The sequence below is a fragment of the Falco rusticolus genome, chromosome 20 (assembly GCF_015220075.1).
Source record: "Falco rusticolus isolate bFalRus1 chromosome 20, bFalRus1.pri, whole genome shotgun sequence".
NCBI lineage: Eukaryota > Metazoa > Chordata > Aves > Falconiformes > Falconidae > Falco > Falco rusticolus.
In genome coordinates this window covers 1664141-1684567 of record NC_051206.1, presented here as the reverse complement: position 1 = coordinate 1684567, position 20427 = coordinate 1664141, and the positions used below count along the sequence as shown (strand labels likewise).

The window sequence follows — 20427 nt, the reverse complement described above, 5'->3', positions numbered from 1 at the left end:
GGATGGTGAGAAAATCACGTGAAGGGACACGGCAGGGCTGGGAAAGTTGAAACAAGCCGGGCCGTTGGGATAAGGAGGACGGCAGCCTGGGCTGAGCTGTTTGTGCCGATGGCTGCGGCAGCAGAGGAGGAGGAGGGGGGGGGGGGGGGGGGGGGAAGCGATGCTTCTCCTGAGGCTGCAAGCTGAACAATTCGCCCCGCCAAACCCGAGTCTTCCTCTCCCTCCCACCTCCGCAATAAAAGGTTAAGAGCTCTCAGCTGCTGAACTTAGAATAAACAGTTGGGTTTGTCAGCAGAGCCGCTGAAAGAGGAAAGTGGTGGGAGCGGCGTGGAGGTGGCTGGGGGGGGGGGGGCGGGGAGGAGAACGAGGAGTGGAAGAATGCACAATTAAAAAATACCAGAAATTGAGTTTTCAACCGTACTTTAGACCAGCTTGGCTGAAGCAGTGCGTTAGCCTGAATAAAAGGAATGGCCAAAGCTGGGGCCAGCCGAGGTGCCGAGTGGGGTGCTGCGGTGGCAGGTGCTGGTGCGTGGGGAGGGGGCTCGCTGAAGCCCTCCCTGCTCCTCTTTTCCTCGATGCGCCCTGAATCATGCACCTTATGGCTGCTTCCAGCGGCAAAAAAGCGCTTGAGCTTCTCTACTAAAGGAAGCTGGCACGCTGCTGTTGCGGGACACGCGTGCCCGTGTGTAGCCCGGATGGGGTGAGAAAGCGGGTGAGTAACCCACCCCCGTGGAGGTGCACGGGCCAGAGTAAGCACAGACAGGGGAACCTGTAGTGCTGCTAACTACCTGTGTCTGCTTAGCACACCGGGTTGGAGGTGGGGTGGGTGTTGCTCCGAGCGGGGGATTGCAGCGCAGAGAGGAGCGTTAACACCCCGGCGAGGGACGATGCGAGGAGGAACGTGGCTTTTCTCCTTCCTCCAGCCCCTTCCTTGCTGCTCCCAACCCGGCGGGTTTACTTCAGCACGGTGACGTCAGGCAGGAGGCTGGGAGCATCGCAGGCTGGATGGGAGGGTTCTCCATTGTGCAGGTAGTTTGGGGGGTCCAAGGGGCTGGAGGCAATATTTGAGTAGCGCGTGAAGTCACTCAGCAGTGCACCCGGGTTTATTTCTCTCATCCCAGCGGAGCTTGTTTGGTTTTGGACCGAATAGAAATTGGCAACTAAATAAACGGCCTGCTAGCCAGACCTCGTGTGAAATTGTCTTGGATTTGAGGTAGGTGCGATACAGTGCGTGAAACGCAGCTGCCCTCGCCGTGACTACACTCCCCAAACGCCGCCACGGGGCCGCTGTTCTGAACCCTGGTTTTCAGCCGTTCTTGCAATACTACCAGGGAGACATTAACACGGTTTTACAAGCACATGCAGAGCTGAACGTTTCCAAGCTGTGGGTTGCAGCTGTGCTGTGCTCTGAGATGCGGGGAGCTTGGGGAGCAGAAGTTAACCCCTTCGTGTGAGCCATGGACCAGCCTCTTCCTTCTGGGTGGGCGATGCGCAGAAAGAGCGAGGCAGAAGCCTGAAGCATGGGATCATCTTAACTTCTCCTTTTGTTTCTGAGGGCTGCTGCTCCCAGTTGTGATGTCTGGCTTGCTGGCCTCCTGCTGCAGTCTTGCGCTGAAATGCGGAGGCGGGGGGATGCAACGGCGTTAAGGTGTCTGCATTTGGCTAAGGACCAGCCTGCGGTGCTGAGTGTTCTCGGTGGTCCCGGGAGCAGAAAGTAGCAAGAGGAAAAGTTTTGCGCCTGCTTTTAGTGGAGGAAAAAAAACGTTGCAGAGTCCATCGCTGAGGAGCCGGCTGGTTGGATGGAAGGACAGCTTAACCCTCCTCTTCCTCCCCGTTTTTGGGACACAGCTGAGCGTGGAGGCTGGGTGCTGGCGCTGCGGGTCGGGTGCCCTGGCTGTAGGGTTGTGCTGGCTCCGCAGGGGGCTGGTATGTGGGCAGGCGCTCGTTACAGTCTTCGCTTCTGTTCCCATATCCCTAAGATCTCACTTTACACTGGGCAAGGTGCTTGTCCTGCGGCGTGAAGGGTATGAGGACGCTGCTAGGGCCCTGGAGAAAAGAGTCATCTCCTTCAGGGTGATGAGGGTATCAATTTCTGAGGATGCTGGGTGAGTAGGATGCCGTTTGTTACTGCATCATACGTGTGGGCCTACAAGTTGGGAGGAAAAAGTGCTCTAAAAAAGCTGGATTGCTGGTGTTGGGGTGGAGAGAGCAGAAGAAATGGATAGAAAAGAGCTTCCCGGTTATAGCTCAACGAAGCACTAGATTGCAAAAGTGAGTCTCTCCTACTCATCTGAATAAACTCCGTATTTATGAACAGATACAGAAAATTGTGGAAAATCCTGTGAAGGGAGATGATTTCACAGAGGAAAAAAAAAAAAAAAAAAGCTGTTTAGTACTGGAACTCAGGGCTGCTATTCTCTCTTGCGCTCATTCTTTGGAATTAGGATGCGTGCGAACAGTAATCTTAAACTGTACAAAAAGGGAGTTTCATACAGATAACTCTTCCCCGCTGACAGTCTGCAAAGGTGCACTCGGCGCAATAGAAATCCATGCTAGGTTGCTTCTGTTGGTCAATATTTGAGGGTCTGAAACTTGACGTTTTCCACGCAGTTCTGGGCAAGTTATTTGGTCGCTCCGTCCCTTTTCTGCAAAACGGGGCCATCGCTCTCTCTGCCCATCTTAGTTCAGGTAAGCGTGTGCCGCTTTGAATGGAGCTTATATCCATTTTGCTCATGCATGTGGTCTTGCATGATGGGATCTGGTTTTGGGGGGATGCTACTGCGCCTGCGGTAACGACCGGCCGTTGGAAATAACCTTTCTGTTGATGTGGGAGTCTGTGTCTTCAGTCTCAAACGCTGAATCCTCAGAGGGTAATGGTATATTAAGGCAGAAAAGGGAAGGATCGTTCTGGGCCGGCTACCCTGGGAGCAGAAGTAGTCATGCTCTCAAGCAGATTTGCTAATTGTGTGGTGTTATTAAAGCGATTGAGTAACGGCTGCTCGCTTTCTCCAGCCTCTTGGACTTCTGGTTGGTACCTGCGCTGATCACTTTTAGTGCTTTCCTTCCCTTGGCGATGCCGTTATCTGCATATTATCTGTATAACTGCATCCGCCGGTGCCGGTTGGTCTTAACCTGATTATATCCGCTGGGGGGGGCAAACAATTCGGAGGTGGTTGTTTAAATACGCGCTCAAATTAGCGACTGGTTTAAGGACGCTCTCGTTTTGTGCAGAGACACAACAGGGCACACGGTAACGTTGAATGGGAAATAGTATAACGGAGCTCACAAGGTGAAATTCACTGTCTTTAAGTGTCATCACATGGTCTAGGTACCATTTAAAGCCCCAAAATGGGATCTAGATTTCATATAGGAGCTGCCCTCGTATCTCTTTATAGGGATAAATTTCATCTTAGAGCAATGCCCTTTCTGATTGAAATAAATTGTGGTGGGGAGTTGGTGTGCCTGGCAGCGAACGTACTGGTTGGGGGATGACTAGTATTAGGGAGGATTTCCCTCCCAGTGCGCGTAGTTTCATTCATACGCTCACAACTATTGCAATAAAACTGTAACTGGTTTGCATATCCAAAGCACAGAAGAGCTGAGCAGTCGGAGCTGTGCTTGAAAGTGATGGAAAACCCTGATCGGAGCATGTGTTACTGCCTGTATCATATTCTAGGGCACTGGAAATTAAACACCTGAAGTTAGTGGTCTCCCTTGACCATAAAAGCCCTCTTTCCCTCAGTTTGCTGTTTGTCATCTGGACATTATGTCTTTTATCTCTTAGAGATGCTGTGAAAAATAAATTGTTTCTGAAAAACTCAAAAATAGAGTGCTGAGAGCAATAAAAAACCCAGTGAGGAGCTTAATTGTATCTTCAGGGAAGGTTTAGAGTAATACGCTGTAAATAAGGTACAGGACTTCTCGCTGAACAATAAAGGACATGACAAAGTATTGAATAGCTGCTGGTGAAGTGAGGAGAACCTGCTCGGCACATCGCGGACCCTGCGTCTGGCGAGGGTAAGGAAGAGATGAAAGAAGGATGTGATGGTGAAAGACGGAGGTGATCTGTATTCGGGCGGTGTGGCTAGGCTTCAGGACGCGCGGGGCACCAGCAGCGCTGGGATTTCCCAGCTTTCAGTCCTTTGTCTCTGACATGGACTTTCCAAGGAGGAGGCACTGTCACGGCAACCGTCATCAGCGCAGTGGTCTTTGATGGCATCTCCTTGGGCAAGGATCTCCTGCAGGTTTTTGCTGCAGCAGTTGTGAATCCTGCCCCTTCCAAACCATTAGGCGTAAAGGGAATTCACTGGGCATCATCCCGTGAGTCGAGCAGGCACTAGCGGGAGGTGCAGCACTCCTAAGGCTTGCAACTCAACGCATGGTGCTGACGTGGGCTGCGAGGACCTGTCACAGTGCTGCTTGCCATTAGCTAACGAAGGTGCTCGAGGTGCTTTGGTGTGCACAGGAGGAGTGTAATCTGTCAAGAAATAGGAGCTGATGACGTCAGGGTGTGGGTGGCGAATGATAGACGATGGTATTTCTTGGAGAAACTGTGTTGTGAAGAGCAGAAAAAATGCCGGAAGGTCCTAGTGTTGCGTCTGTCTTAAAACAACTGTGTTGGTGTTTTCTCACAAAACGCTTTCTGCTTTACAGCTGGACGTGACAAAGTTACACTCAAAGATGACAAAGAGATTTTGACTTAGCGAAGTCGCTTTACTGCCTTTCCTGATTTGATGTTGTCGTCCACGTGTAAATAAGTGGGACTGTTCTAATGGGCTGCCGGTTGTAGCAACGTACTGAACGTTGTCTTTGGTCTCTGTTTTTCAGGAGCCGTGCAGCAAGATCATCAAAGCAGTTTTAATGTTTGTGGCTTCTCAGTTACCACGGGGAGGACACAGTGCTACTCACCAGGGGAAATTACTACAGGCCGTTTCACGCTATTGTATGGACTTTCCTTACTCGAGCGTAATTGCCTCTGTCTTGGTAAGAAGTGAGACGATGACAATAAGAATTTCTGCCCACTTCAGTGTCATCGCTCTGTTCTGACCAAGCCTATAAGAAGGATCTGTCTTCTGGCTGATCCCACACCGTCGGGTCCTGGTGCTCCTGACCAGTTCTGCTCGGCGATGGAATATACAAGCCCTCAGTAGCCACAGGCATGTTTCAGTCTTGACTGTTGTGGGACCTGCTCTGTTCCTGGTCGGTACCTTGACAACCGACTCCTCGGAGAAGCAGCCGGAGATGCATAAAGGCCAGCTTGCGGAATTCTCCTCCCAGCAGAGAAACCTGCTTGCTAGTTGGGAGATGCCTTCTCCCTCTGTGGGAGGGGGAGATGGCCACAACAGCACCAAACGAAGGGACAAACCGGAGCCCACAAGCAGTATTTTCTTTCAATAGGACTGGATTCAGACTTCTGACGCTGGGTCAATCCAGGTGCCTCTGAAAATCGCCTTGTCATGCTTAGAGGGTGCTGAAGGTGACAGGAGCATCACTGCCTCTGCTGGGTCGGAAACAGGTACCACGAGGGTTATGATTAGCAAGAACCCTTGGTGGCTACAGCCAGCGTTTCCTCCTCCACCAGGCGTCCAGCAGCTGGTCTGTCATCTCCTGTCCGTGTCCTGAATGGTCCCGGGCCAGCTGGACTTAGGACGAGCACCACTCCCGGCAGTAAGTGTATGGCTTTACATTTATTTATGATTTTTTGTGTGGGGTTTTTTTTTTTTTTTTTCCTATCTGAAATTACGTCAGCATGGATACGTCTCTTGAAAGAGAGGAAAGAAGTGCTGTGTTAATGTTTAATGAATGAATGTCTCAACATACTTTGAAGATTCAGAGCGTGATGGAGATGCTTGGTGTTATGTTTAGATCCCCATATGTCTTCAGGTCGAGAAAGTCCCGTAATGCTCTCAGTGCTGCCTGTTTAACTCCCCAAGTTTGCTTTGACTTAGCACATTTAAAGAGACGTTTAACATGGACCGTTGAGCTTGTGTCTCATCGCCTTCATGTCCAGCGCTTCCTCAGATAAAATAATAATAGCTGGTGAAAAGGGAAGGTATTGCCTGCTTGCCTGATCTTGTCCAGTTCCCGCCGTAACCAAATTACAGAATCAGAGAACTGCTGAGATTGGAAGGGACCTGTCGAGATCACCACCCCCCCTGCTTCAGCAGGGTCAGCTACAGCAGTTTGCCTGGGAACGTGTCCAGTCAATGCGTCCACGGGTGGAGATTCCACAACTGTTCTGTGCAACCTACTCCCGATATTCAACCCCCCTCACGGTAAAAAAGTGTTTTCTTATGTTCAGACCGATTTAATCATTGTGATTTGAGAGTGTGGAAGAGACGTCGGGCTCTGTGTAGAGCTGAGACCACGAATAGCTTGAAGCGTGGACTTGTAGTAACCTACGCTAGAGTGACCTCTGCCTTTGGGAACGATCGTTTGCCAGGTGGTTTGGGGTAGATTTGATCTTCCATCTCTTGTGTAGCAAGGACCTGATACGGACACTTAATTCTGTGTAGATACTCAAGCTGGAGGTAGGGCTTTGCCCACAGAAGGTTTTCAGACGCTTGCCTAGCAGCTGAAAACATCAGATGATAACGGATCATCATTGTAGCAACGCAGGGTAACGTTGTCCTCCTGGTAAGATTGACAGTGTGAGGTGGAGGACAAAGTAAAGTTGCACTGGTTTGTAGCTGTGATAATCCACCGGTTTGGCAGAGTAAAATTTTGTTGAATAACAGGCACTTAACTGTGACTTTGTTGAGGTGTTATGACCGTGGTAGTCTTGCTCTGTTTTTCTACTGGCTTCCACGTTTTACTAAATTTAAGTATGCTCATGGGTTTGGAGATGGCTGGATTGAGCAAACAAGTCCCTTGAAATGTCCCAATCATTGCTGCTCATCCAATGAATGTGACCCCTTCCTTCTGCAAGTTGAAGGCTCGCCGTTGCTGTTGGAAGGTTTGTCGATGGGGTTTCGGTTATTTTGGGGGTCATCAATCAAACCTTCAGAGAGCACAGCGATGGTATCCTGCTGGTGGCAAGAGCGCACAAACCCGCAGAGAATTAGGCGATGTGTTGGGGGTGGAAGGTGTGCTAATGCAAAAATAAATACCAAAGCCGGGGTGTAAAATCCCAGGTTGTGCACACACACGTGTGGTGTTGGTCGGTTGGGTTTTGGAAGAGTGTAAATTACAACGTTCCGTGCCTTTGTAGGTAGTTTGCCTGTCGGATCGAGAACACAAAAACATCATTTCCAAAATTTCATCTAGCTCCTACTTAGGAAGAACTTAGTATCCTAAAGCTTGCTTGCTTCTTTTAGTCCCTGAAACTGTGGTGGCTGTACTGCTAATATTTTACCCCCACTCAACGGCGGTGGAGGGGTGGGCAGGGCTGATTTCAGGATGCTTATTAAAAAGAAAATAGCATTCCAGTCTTCGGTAATGTAACACCGCATAGAGTTATCACTTTTCTGTTAACTGAAAACAACCTGGTATAAACCACGCAGAATATAGAAGCTGCAAATGGAAAATTCTTCTTGCTTCAACCCACTTACTTTTGTTGCATCAGCAAGAGGAGTATTTATACAGAAGATGCAGCTCTCACGGCGAGTGGCAGATTAGCATCTTTTCCCAGGCACATGACTCTTAATATATCTTCAGATACATTCTATTGAGTATGTGGGTGTCAAAATAAAGCAAAATAATACATCGTCCTTCCAAGCAGCTCTACTTTCAGAAAGCTTATTGGTGGTGTCAGTTGTTACATGATGAGATGCACCAACTGCATAGTACGGATCCGCTCTTCTCGGGTCTAAAAGGGAACTGATGTTCAATATTCGATGTGAGTTACAGTCATGATTGTCAGATCAAAGTAACATCCTGTCAGGTCTAATTTGCTGCTATTTTCCTGAAATTTTAAAGGGCTGAATCCTTCAACATTCCTATTCAGGCGTCGGGCTCACATCACGATGAATTCAACCTGTTCCCATTAGACATCCTGATAGATGTAGCCCCCAAATATGCATTGTTAAATGTTATGGAACATACTTAATATACACCACTAAAACTGGCAAATGGAAGTGATCGTAACTCCTAAAATCGTAACTACTGAGCTGATTCTGTTCTTTGTTTGGCTTCGTTTTTGTGTTTCTGTCAGCATAGAAGATAAATAAAAAGCCAAGCTTGAGGCTGACACTCTCAGTTACTTTTAATTAGGTTTAAGTTCTGCGTGGTTGAAGTCAGTAGTTGTAAATTGTCTTCATGCTGGTGGTAGACTGTCATGAGTTTGACGATTGGAAGACGACCTTACTAAATATAGGCTAGGTTGTTGGCTGCTGTGAGTTAGTAGGTCCGTACTGAAGTAAACGGAGTTGGCATACAGACAGCGGCGGTGGTTCCTCCATCGGGAGTGTGTGCGTGCGTGCGCGTGTATCTTCTCGCCCCTTTGGTCCAAGTGAGTTGGCAACTCAGAAGCTGACGTGCCCCGTACCGCAGTAACTGAAGAGCGTGTGTGGAAGTCCCAAAAAGGCGGAAGGTGGATTAACCAAGAAATTGGGGTAGCGTTAATTTTGCCGTTCTTGCATGTATTTAATCTTTAAAATGAAATGCAAGTAAGTTAAACTTTTGGAAGTGACTTCAAAACATCACGATGTCACTACAGCGATAGAACGTCTTGATTTTCCTGGTGTCCGCTATCAAGTCCTTAGCCTGCCCATCCTTTCTGAAAAGTAACTCCTGCAGTTCCCCTTTTAACGTGGGATCTTAATGCGGGATCTCACCCGGCACTGGAGTTGCCTACCGGTTGCCTGTCTTAGGTCTCTTCTTGATCTCCAACTGGGAATTTTTGAGACCAAGGATGTGGATCCAGTGTGGACCCGTGTGGATCCAGTTAGCCTCCGGCCGTGGTCAGTAGCTGCTAATGTGTAACAGCACCAGGGCTGGGGCTTGGTTCTGAGAACCGTGAAGCTTCACACGCTGGCCCCACCGAAACCGGTGGAAGCTCGCTGCTTGCTCGCCTCCCCTCGCGTGCAAGTCCTGAAGGGTCCGCGGCTGGTTGAGGCATTTGTGGTTACAGCGGTGATGGCACTTGGCGATGTCCCAACCTCCTGAGGCTTGCGAGGACCTTGTGGTAGAATCCACGGCCGGAGTTGCGCGCGTGGTGTCTGCCTCCCTACGTGGTTAGGCAACTTAAATAGATTTATTTATTACCACTGGATTAAACAAAGTTAACTGGCTTCTCACTAAACTGTGTAAGTAGCACCTTCAGGTCACGACAGCGAGAAGCAGCAGGGGACAATGACGGTGTGAGCTGCTCCGGGATTATTTTCAAGACGATCTCTAGAAACGACCTTGATGTAGGCACCAAAGCGCCGTCGTATTGCTTCTGAGGTGGCCTGGATTAATGCGGGCATGTGTTTGTCTGCTCTACGTTCCCCCCAGTTTATCTCTTTGCAAGTTGCAGAACTGCAGAACAAATGTTCCAAGTGGAACGCTGAGATCTGGGAAGAATAACAACGTAAGCAGGGGGCACTCGCTGATGCCAGTAAATTCTTCCTAGCTGTAACTTGCTCATAAGAATAAGTAATCAAGGGGAAGAAAGACGAATTTTTAAGCAGTTGAGGTAACATTTCTTTGCGCAACGTATCTTATACAGCACTCGTAGGCAAATCTAGTGATAAAATGTTGTTCGAGAAAGAAGGAGTTGACACAAATTGAATGGACGTGGCGAGATCCCAGACCCGCAGCCAACGTTTTTGTTGTTGAAACGGGGGAGGGGGAGGGGGGTTCAGGTGGGTCTCCACATCATTTCCCAGGGTTAGTAAAGGTCTCGGTGGCTGACAGGCCAGCCTCCAGCGCTCGGCTGAGGGACCTGGGCTTGGGTAGAGGCCAAGAATCCAGTTCTAGAAAATAGCCCGGAGGGTCGCACTGCCCGCCCCGGCGCGGGAGTATGGCAAAAAAAACCTGTGAGGAAGCGGAGGGGACATAGGAGCAGGAAGATGGTGGCGGATGCGGGCAGCAATGTGAGGTTACAGCACGTGGGGCTCACCCAGGTGTGGGGCTCGATGCCGCTCGAGAGTGGAATCGCCGTGGAGCGGCTGGTGTGGTTGTAGGAGACTAATTGCCGTCACATTTCGGTTAAACTCGCATCGGGAGGAGCCGTTCATTCTTTTTACCTCCTGCTCAGAAGATGCTGTGGAAAGGTGGGACACGCAGTAGCGCGCTGAGGGACCAGATCCTCACCGAGGGACACATTTATTGATAAAGCCTTTTTAATGTGGTGGTTTATGTGCTGTAACATCCGAGGCAGATCAAATAGGTGCCGGTGCTTAGGAAGGGCTGTGCTGCCCACGGAGGTGAAAGGGAGCACCACTGTACCCCAGGTTTGGGGGTTCCCAGCAAGCAGGTGGCTCGGCCGTGGCTTTGGCAGAGTTGCGGGTTAGCAAAACCGGTGCCGAGTCCCAGCCCCGGCGTGTGGAGCGAGGACATTCCTCCCCGCTCCTGCTCAGACAGCGATTACTGGAGCAGAGCAGGAAAAGGCGAAGAGGAACCGCGTGCCAAACCTAGGCGTAAATTTGTCAGCAATTTCCTTTCTTATTTAACCGCCTAAATAATCAAATGTGAACATTGGAAAAGCGGAGCTATTTCCCTTGGGAACCTAGACCTGCCTTGCGTGTTTAAAATATTTATATATTTGAGCTGTCAATTTTTCTGACTCTATCAAGGCTGGAGCGACTGTAGGATCTGCAGATGAAAGATGCTGCTTGAAAAGGGAAAGAAAAGCAGTGTGTTAGGCCCATTTAATTTAAACGTGCTGTATTAAATCTAAAGCGCTGTCGCTGCTGTGTCCGTGCGGTTCGGCTCCTTATTAGTATTACTAAGAAAGAAAAGACATTTAAAAGCAGGCATGGTTTCAGATGAAGGTAATTTAAGTTCGCGCCGCGGTTTTAGAATGCCAAGGCGCTTTTGTACAGATCTCATTGTGCTCGTCGGGTGAGCAAAGAGGCTGGATGTGACGGCAGTGCTTTGAAAGGATGGCTCAGCTAGCACGATTCCCGTTATCCCCCGGGAATTCGGGGGGAAGGGGGGACAGGGTGGTGCAGGAGGGGAAGAGCAATGAGGGCAGCACGGAGGGTTTGCCCGGAGAGCGCGGGAAGTAGGTCGGCTGCAGCCCTGCTCCGGTGAGCGGCCGGCGTTGTGGTCAGGGGTGTACAGACATGGCAAAACAGCTTTGAAAAGCTCATCAGGGGAGAGAATCTTTTATTTGTTGGTGCAGAACTGGCGGATAACAGGGTAGAGTCGCAATTGTGTGAAGGATTTTGAAGTCACCTCCTTTTGGTCCAAAACAGCATCATGTATTAACCCTGATGACAGAGGGTCCTGCTTAGAGGATGCTGGCCTTTATTAAAGGCTAGGATTAAAAAAAAAAAAAAAAAAAAAAAAAATTAATAATAATAAAAAAGAGATTGCCTCCAGCTTTGTTTCTTTGGGAGGTTTTTTCTTTGTTTTTATGCTTGTGTGGAACCTTTCATTATAGGGTACTGGCCTGTGCTTGGAGTTTCTATGTGACAGTTTAATAAAAGCAACAAGGGCTCATTTAGTGATTTAATAAAATCTCAGAGCCTTGGTATTGTGAAGGTGACAACACAACATAATCCATGGAGCTACTTGCGGTTGGGAGAGCATTTCTGCTCCCATTCCACCAGCCTTTCCATGATTTTACAGTGGCTCCTTTGCTTAAAGTTTTCCTTAGGAAGAAAGGGGCCCTGAACACATGAATGTAATTGAATCTTTTAGATCTTTATAGATTCAGTTACCGAGGGGAAAACAAGTAGATGTGTGTAATACAGTGCTCCCACCCAGGAATCTTTGCTATCCTTGCAGACGGGTTTTCTGCCAGTTTTGTTTCCTTTTATCACTGAAGATTTTTTTTTCTGAAGGAGCTAACGATAAGTTGCACGACAGCTGAGTAAGAGTCTTGCTGATATTTAGCTGGGTCTTGCTGTAGAAGCAACATCGCAGGGAAGGAAAAAAAACCAACCCAAAAACAAAAACAAAAAAAAAAAAAGTATTTGCAGGAGTGTTTTTATTTGGATTCTAAAATGGGTGCTCAACAGGCAGCAGCATTTGTTCTCCCAGTATTTGCAGTCCCTGTAGGAAACCTCGGGGAGCTCAGCGGCTCCGTCGCTGCTCGGCTGTAGGCTGCGTCATGCCGAGGGATGGAGGCTCTGCAGAAGATGAATGTCAGCAGTGAAGCTTCCAGAGGCCAGTATCAGCCACGCCGCCGTTCCCCAGGTGTTGTGATGTCCTTGCGTGAAAATATACCCCGCGTCAGATAATGCTCTTTCAATAATTACCTGTAACGGAGGTGGTTTAAGTTAATGAATACCTAGTTCGGGGTTAGTTTGCAGAAGGGTTTGGGTTTCTTTCTCTGCCAGCCTCTCAGTGCTGTCCGTAAAGCACATCTACGGAGCGCTTAATGACAAGAAAATTATTCGATGGAACTATCCTGTGTAATGAGATATTTCAGCAATTTATTCCATACAATATGTTAGCACCAAAAATTGGAACTTTGGGCAGGCTGGTGGGCAGGTGTGAAAATCTGTCGAGTCTCCCTGTAGACAAAAAAAATCGATTTAGCATGGAAGATTTTCCTTAAGGATATGTTTGTACGACTGCGTGAAGTGAAAGCAAAGTGATGTGCATTCACAAAAGGTCATTTTAGCAGAAGTTACTCTACAAGATAAATTAAAATTTCCTCTTACCCAGCTTGACATGAGCTACAAACTGGAGCTGGGGGTCTGTCTGGTCAGTTATTTTCATTCAGAGAAGAAAGTGGTTTGGGGATCAGGTACCCTTTGTATTCAGTCCTTATTTGTTCCGTATACCTGAACTCCTGTTTTCCTCCGTACTGGAGGAAGCAAGCGGCAGATGGTGGTTTCTTCGTGCCCTTCTCCAGGTCTTTCTTCAGCCAGCGATTTGCCTGAACCCAGCCTCTCCTGCCCTCCCCAGGGGGCATCTCCTCAAGTGATCCTGCCAGGGCTTTTCTCGGACGATGTTTTTTCTTCCTGGTAGCCTAAAAAATTAATTTCATTGCTCACGTACACCTGATATTCTCTTTGGGATGGCGTTCCTTGGTGTTCTAACTGCCTCAGCCAGAAGATGGGGCTTGGTCTCATCTTGTCTGAGTGAAAGAGAGCCCTGACAGCTTTCTGGGCAGTGGGGGATTTTCTGCGCTCCAGCCCCATAAAGATGAATCCCGGTTGGATCGCACAGGGAGGATGTGGCAAGCACTGTACACCTCTGCCGTGCTCCTCGTGCCCCAGTCGTAATGCTTAACTCAGGGGTTTATATATAGATAAATAGATAGAATTTTTTTAATTTGTCTTTTCAATTTCCATCATTTTTCCCCCTCTCAGGTCATTATTAGATGAGACCAAGCCCCATCTTCTGGTTTAGGCAGATAGAACACCAAGGAACGCCATCCCAAAGAGAATATCAGGTGTACGTGAGCAATGGAATTATCTGCCTGACCTGGTCAGCTGTAAAAGGCAGAGACTTAATTTTTAGTTTCGATTCTGTGCTGTATTCCCATGAATCCAGCAGCTGGAGAATAAAGGCAGCGTGTCCCGCAGGACCTGGGGGAGCGGACGGCGCTGGTGGCAGCTGCCTTTGTTCGATGCCTTTCAGCGCACGCAGCGGGAGGACGAGGTAAAAAGCAAACACAGGCCATTGCCAGGAATTAATAGTTACACTGCACTGTCTTGAAAGATGTCTGGCCACTGTCCTTGAGAGCTGCTGTTAAAGAAACGCCTGTTGCTAGCTTGTTAATCCGACCCGGCGCAGAGCGAGAGCGAGCGTGCCTATTGCGTAGAAGAGGCGGACTGCGAGGCACCGCTGAAGGCGTGCGGTTTTGAAGGACGTGACACTTCAGGTTCCTTTATGGTTATTAGACAAAAGAGGGCATAATTAGACTTCAGGGAGGCTCCTGTCGTAAAGAAATCAAAGGGGAGTTTCTTTATACGGCAGGTTAGCGACAGTGTCTCCTATAGCTATAAACCTACTCAAGTGTTTCCAAGAGCTGGTTGGCACACGAGCTTTGTGCATCCACAGCTAGAGGTCTGTCGCTCGAACGGTGCATCCCTTCGCTGGTATTATTCCACCGTCACTTGTGGGGTTTTGTCTATTACCGCCGCAGCCATGTTTTGAAATAAGTCCTCCCCTCCCACGGATCCCTTGGTTTGCTGCGTGCGTTTGGAGTTTGCTCACGTTGCGTATCAATGGGATTTGGGATGAAACCAGAGAAGTCCTGGGATTTTTGTAAGCCAATCCCATCATCTGTCTTTTGTGAGCTTGGAAAGTTGTCAGTCAGCACAGAAAAAAATATTGGCAAGCCCGGCTGTTCCCTCGCTGCTGAACGGGTTTCTGGAAGGATGGCTGAAGTCGTGCAGTGAATCCTTAAACTTAAACAGTGAGTCCATAAAGAAAGATGTGGAGGAGAATGTTGCAGTCCGGGGCGGGGGAGTCCTCCTAGATTTATCTGGGATCCAGCTTCATTTGGAGGGCTGGTGGTTATGGGACCACCCAGCTACAAAGGACAGAGCGGTGATGGATGTCCAAACTCACTTCCTAGGAATCTGGGCAACGTTTTCACCGGGTTCATGCCCTCAGCACTCCTTTAAGACAGTGCAGAGAAGGATGTGGCTACCATCCTACGATCTTTAGCAGTTAAATAACCTGAACAAACCAAGTATAGTGAGGAAGAATTAATTTTAAGGTCAACTCTTAGGCACGAGGTCTCTTGGTGAGGGGAAGGCAGGTGTTGCTGTCAGAGGCTGGGCCGCAAACGCTTCTGGGTCTCAGCAGCTGAAGGTTTTGAGCTTCTTTTGTCAACCCCAGTAGGGTTGCTGTGTCTGGGATGTGAAAAACAGACTGGTACCAGCATCTGTAGGGACCACTAGTGAGCAGTTCTGTTAGGAGGTAGCACGTCCGAACGGCGAGATGGCTGGTACGTTGGTAATGCTACGTGGGATCACCACCAACCTGCAGCAAGAGGAAGACAAATGGTGCTTTGTCAGGTGTTATGTTAATAAACGTTCTTCAAGAGAGGTCTGGCATGTATCCTTCTTAACAGGGAGCCCAGGACCTCGCAAAAACATGTTTGAGAGCTTGAGGCGTAGCTGAGAACCTGCAGGAGCTTTATGGCGTGAAGTCATTCTGCTCCTCCGTAGACCCGCTTTCAAAGGGTTTAATGCATTGAGAAACTGCACAGTTTGTAAAATAGCCCCTTGGACTAATTGAAGTTCACTTGCCACAAATTCTGGCCGTGGACAGCTCTTACAGGCAGATGTAATGCAGAGCCTTGCTTCTAACCTGCCATAATGGCCACAGCGCTAATGATTTCATGGGTCCACTGATTTGAAGAAGAGTGCTTGATCACTTCTACAATATGAGCAAAATGTAGGTAGAAGAGGGGTGGTCTTATTTTTCTTTTCTTTTCTTTTTTTCTTTTTTTTTTTGTTTGCTGCTTGTTGGGATTATTTTTTCTTTGACAAGGAATTTTTGGACAGTTAAGCAGGCAATCAATACCTACCAGAAAAATAAAATACCACGGAGCGTGACTTGCAGCTGAGTGAACCCATCTGGCACCATGGTGGGGTTCAGGAGTCACATAGATGCGAGGAAGACGCGGCCGTTCATTTACAGACAAATCCCTGCTGCTGGATGCTGAGGGAAGCGAGCGGGACCACCGAGACCCTCACACACCGAGGGGTGAGTACGGCGGTGGGGATTTCTGAGCTCATCTTTTACTTCTTCGGTGTGTCGGGGGTTGTAGAAGCTGGCTCGGAGTACACGAACACTTCTTTTGGGATCGTTTCTGCTGGTTTTGAGATGTTTCATGCAACCCAGAATCTGGGCCAGCGCATTCCAGCAACTTCAGCGTTGTCACTTAGAGCAGCGTTTCGAGCCTTCCCTGGAGTCAAACCCTCGTGCTACGTGAGGCGCTGCCAGCTCTTGTCACTATATTTGTCTTTTTCAAAGTCCCCTCTGCTAAGATGAGGAGCCTTATGCAAAGATCCCTGGGTTTAGGTATGCTGTGCTCTTTCCTGCAGCACCTGGACCTGAGCGGGGGGGGGGGAAAGCGTGAAAAGCCTAAATGGTAGAAGGTGGGATTACAAAAAAAACCCAACCAAACAAAAAAAAAAAACCACAAAAAAACCCAAAAAAAACCCAAACCAACCAATCAACCAAAAAAGAAAGAAGAAAAATAAAACAGCCACCCCAACCAATCAACCAAAAAAGAAAGAAGAAAAATAAAACAGCCACCCCAACCAATCAACCAAAAAAGAAAGAAAAAACAAAAGAAAAAAGCCACTCCAACCAATCAACCAAAAAAGAAAAAAAAAGCCACCCCAACCAATCAACCAAAAAAGAAAGAAAAAAAAACAAAACAAAAAAGCCACCCTATCAATCAAAAAAGAAAGAAAAAAAAAAACAAAACAAAAAAGCCACCCTAACCTATCAACCAAAAAAGAAAGAAAAAAAATAAAACAGCCACCCCAACCAATCAACCAAAAAAAGAAAGAGAAAAAAAAAAACCAAAACAAAACAGCCACCCCAACCAATCAACCAAAAAGGAAAGAGGAAAAAAAAAAAAAACCAAAACAAAAAAGCCACCCCAACCAGTCAACCAAAAAAGAAAGAGAAAAAAAAAAAAACCAAAACAAAAAAGCCACCCCAACCAGTCAACCAAAAAAGAAAGAGAAAAAAAAAAAAAAAAACAGAACAAAAAAGCCACCCCAACCAGTCAACCAAAAAAGAAAGAGAAAAAAAAAAAAACCAAAACAAAAAAGCCACCCCAACCAGTCAACCAAAAAAGAAAGAGAAAAAAAAAAAAAAACAAAACAAAAAAGCCACCCCAACCAGTCAACCAAAAAGAAAGAGAAAAAAAAAAAAAAACAAAACAAAAAAGCCACCCCAACCAGTCAACCAAAAAAGAAAGAGAAAAAAAAAAAAAACAAAACAAAAAAGCCACCCCAACCAGTCAACCAAAAAGGAAAGAGGAAAAAAAAAAAACCAAAACAAAACAGCCACCCCAACCAATCAACCAAAAAGGAAAGAGGAAAAAAAAAAAACCAAAATAAAACAGCCACCCCAACCAATCAACCAAAAAGGAAAGAGGAAAAAAAAAAAAAACAAAACAAAAAAGCCACCCCAACCAGTCAACCAAAAAAGAAAGAGAAAAAAAAAAAACAAAACAAGCAAAAAAGCCACCCCAACCAGTCAACCAAAAAAGAAAGAGGAAAAAAAAAAAAAAAACCAAGCAAAAAAGCCACCCCAACCAGTCAACCAAAAAAGAAAGAGGAAAAAAAAAAAAAAAAACCAAGCAAAAAAGCCACCCCAACCAGTCAACCAAAAAAGAAAGAGGAAAAAAAAAAAAAAAAACCAAGCAAAAAAGCCACCCCAACCAGTCAACCAAAAAAGAAAGAGGAAAAAAAAAAAAAAAAACCAAGCAAAAAAGCCACCCCAACCAGTCAACCAAAAAAGAAAGAGGAAAAAAACCCAAACAACCAAAAACTAAGGAAAGAAAAAAAAAAAAAAAACACAAAACAAACCCAGCAAAGAAGCTCCAGATAACTTTTGATGTCGGCTTGTGTTTTTACTTTATCCCTTGTTCAAGCGTTTTGGAGAGCTGGGGCTGGTTAATAGCAGCGGTGGCCGATCTTTCCTGGAAGGCCGTGCAAATATGCGGGATGCAGAAACGGGGGAGCTGGCCTGTCGTGGTGGGAGCCAGGGCTCTCCCTCCCCTCCCCCCGCAGCAACGTTCAAATGTTTCAGGTTGTGGAGATCCGTATGGGTCACAGATTCTTTCCTTCCAAGTGCCGTGGGCTCCTGTCCGATGGGACCGTAACCTGCGGCCTCCGTGGCGTGTGCCTGGCGACCTCGCCGCGATGACGTCTGCCCTGCGCCTCTTGTCTCAATATTTCTCTTCTTCCCGGTCTGATTATATAGCAGGCATTTGGGGAGCGTTCTGCGGGTGGAGGCGTTACGGCTTGGGCGGCCGCCGTGCATTTTTGACGTTAAAAACTTTGACTCGCATCCTAAAGACGAGGATAGAGTTTAGGTGATATATGTTAGATTAGGTAACGTATGTAACTACGCTAATGTCAAAGAGAACCCTTGGAAGGGACCACGTCCACCAGGGCACTGCATCAAACACGTGTCCAAAGGCATTTTACAGATATTTTTTTTCTCCAGTTCCCACAGCAGATGATTGTCGCTGCTTTTCCTTCTGCCCAGGTATACCCTGGGCGAAACCCTAGCTGCTGCGAACTGGTGCAGCTCCAGTAGATGGGGTGGAGCGGCTGATCTCTTTGCCTTGAATATTTTGAAGGACAGAGCAGTGAGATTAATTGAAAAAATAAGAGGAGGAGAGAATGAGAGGAAGGAAAGGGCTTTTCTCACGATCTTTCACGCAGAGGCAGTTGCAGCAGTGACAATTCAGGCCACTTGGACCATCCTCTAAACTGCCTCCAGCCCGCATCCAGGCTGGTGTGGTTTACGTTGATATTTTCCAGTGTGTTATCCTTTGCTTTTTGTTTAAAACCTTCATCTCATTGTGCAGAGCGTGGAATTTATCTCTGTGCAGCCAGGCCACCTTGAACCCTAGTCTAAATCCTTCAGTGCTACCTTGACCGATTATGCAGTATTGAAGTGATACCAACAAAGACGGTCAGCGTGAAGTAGTGTCCATGTTAACAAAAAAAAAAAAAAAAAAAAAAAAAGAGAGAGAGAGAGAAAAAACAACCAAACACCAAAAAAAAACCCAAACCAAAAGTGTCTTTGCAACATGCTCCGGTGTTCGTGGCATTGATTCCAGCAGCAATTAGTTCTACTCAGTGCCCATCTGAGATGCCTCCAAATGAGCGGGGTGTCTTCAACAACATGTTGGTGCAAAAATGGGGCTGATATAAGGTGTCTCGTGATCAGAATTGCTAGCTCTGTCCATCTTGTTGACCTCAGCTGGATGTTTGTATTTGGTGCCTGGCAAATGTTTTGGCACCATCAGCTCGAAATGTTTTGGTGATTCTCATTTGGAAATTCCTACTGTTGACTCCGTCCCTGAAAACGGTCTGTTGTAACAGGAACCAAAAAAATCCTCCTCTCGTGCTATTCCTGATTTTAATATTATAACAGCTTTGTTCCAGTAGGATATTTGGCGTGGAAAAATTATTAATGCTTCAATTCCAGAGCTGCGAGATTTCTGAGAAATTTGAATTCCAGCCTTGTGTCCTTTCTCACTTACCAGGGCTCACAGAGATGATTGATGAATTGCAAACACTGAGTAGTGTATGTTCTCTGGGACTCATTAAAACTTTGGACCAAGGTCCTGTTTTTATTTACCTCGCCTCCAAAATCAACAGTGCTTCCGATAAAAAAACCTTTACGACAGGATTGCCAGCAACGCTGAGCATTCTGTCATCCCGGATGAACAGAAATTGCAATTGTTTTGTTATTTTCCATCTAACAAAAAATGAGGTCCGTGTCGTAAATGGGGGCTCGTGCTCGATACACCTTTTCTTTTGCTGCCTGCCCTCGCTGGTGCCGTGCCTGTCGCGTGCTCACGTTGCCCAGACGTACTCCGGCGTTGCAATCGGTCCGCATTTTTCAAAGCCTTGTCAGACTTTTAGCTCATCAGTATTCATGCAGGTGTAATCGCACCTGCGAAATTTGAATTGCCGCCTTGATAAGCCTGTGACAGAAATGGACTGTGACTGCATCTGGTACAAAATTGATAAGCCCTTGCGGGGAAGGATTGAGTAAAAAGGAGAGACATCTGCTAATACACGCTTGTTTTGAACCGGGCAGATATAAAACGTGTCTCCTTGACACCCCCAGTCCTGAGGCGTCGTTGGGAGACGGTTTACATCAAGAAACGGAGCCTCTGGGGGGGTCTAGTGCTGGGCTAAATGATTGAGCCACCGCTGATGAGGTTTGGCCTCTGCCAAGAGGTTGTTTGGAATTACTGAGGGGCTTCGGGTTTGCTGTTTAAACAAACTAAGAGTCTCAGCATCCTGAAACCTCACATATATACCAAGTACAGGATTTTTTTTTTCTTACGGAGCCTTTCTGTTATTTCTGATGCATACTGCTAAGTCTTAGGGTTATAACTGCATCAGTTTAAAAAAACAAAAACAAGAAAAAAAGAAAAAAAAAAGAGAAAACCCAAACAAAAAAAAAAAATTAAAAACCAAACCCTTCTGACCTAAACAAGTTAAGGGCATAAAATATACATAGTTCAGACCTAAACTATTACCTATTCGCAATATATTATGCAACATATAAAAAAGGAAATTTTTTTTTTTCCTTGTGGTGAATGTTTAAAAACCTGAAGGTTAGTGCCAATTATAAAAAGGGATTTTAATTTTTAAT

The 20427-nt window shown here is 47.0% G+C and overlaps 1 long non-coding RNA gene across 1 annotated transcript in view; it reads left to right on the top strand.

The window, feature by feature from the left end:
• LOC119140400 overlaps positions 1–20427 on the top strand; it is a 149051-nt gene that overhangs the window by 88881 nt on the left and 39743 nt on the right. The window contains exon 3 of the long non-coding RNA XR_005101610.1: positions 4828–5667. This is a non-coding gene — a long non-coding RNA (uncharacterized LOC119140400). The remainder of the gene's footprint in view (positions 1–4827; positions 5668–20427) is intronic.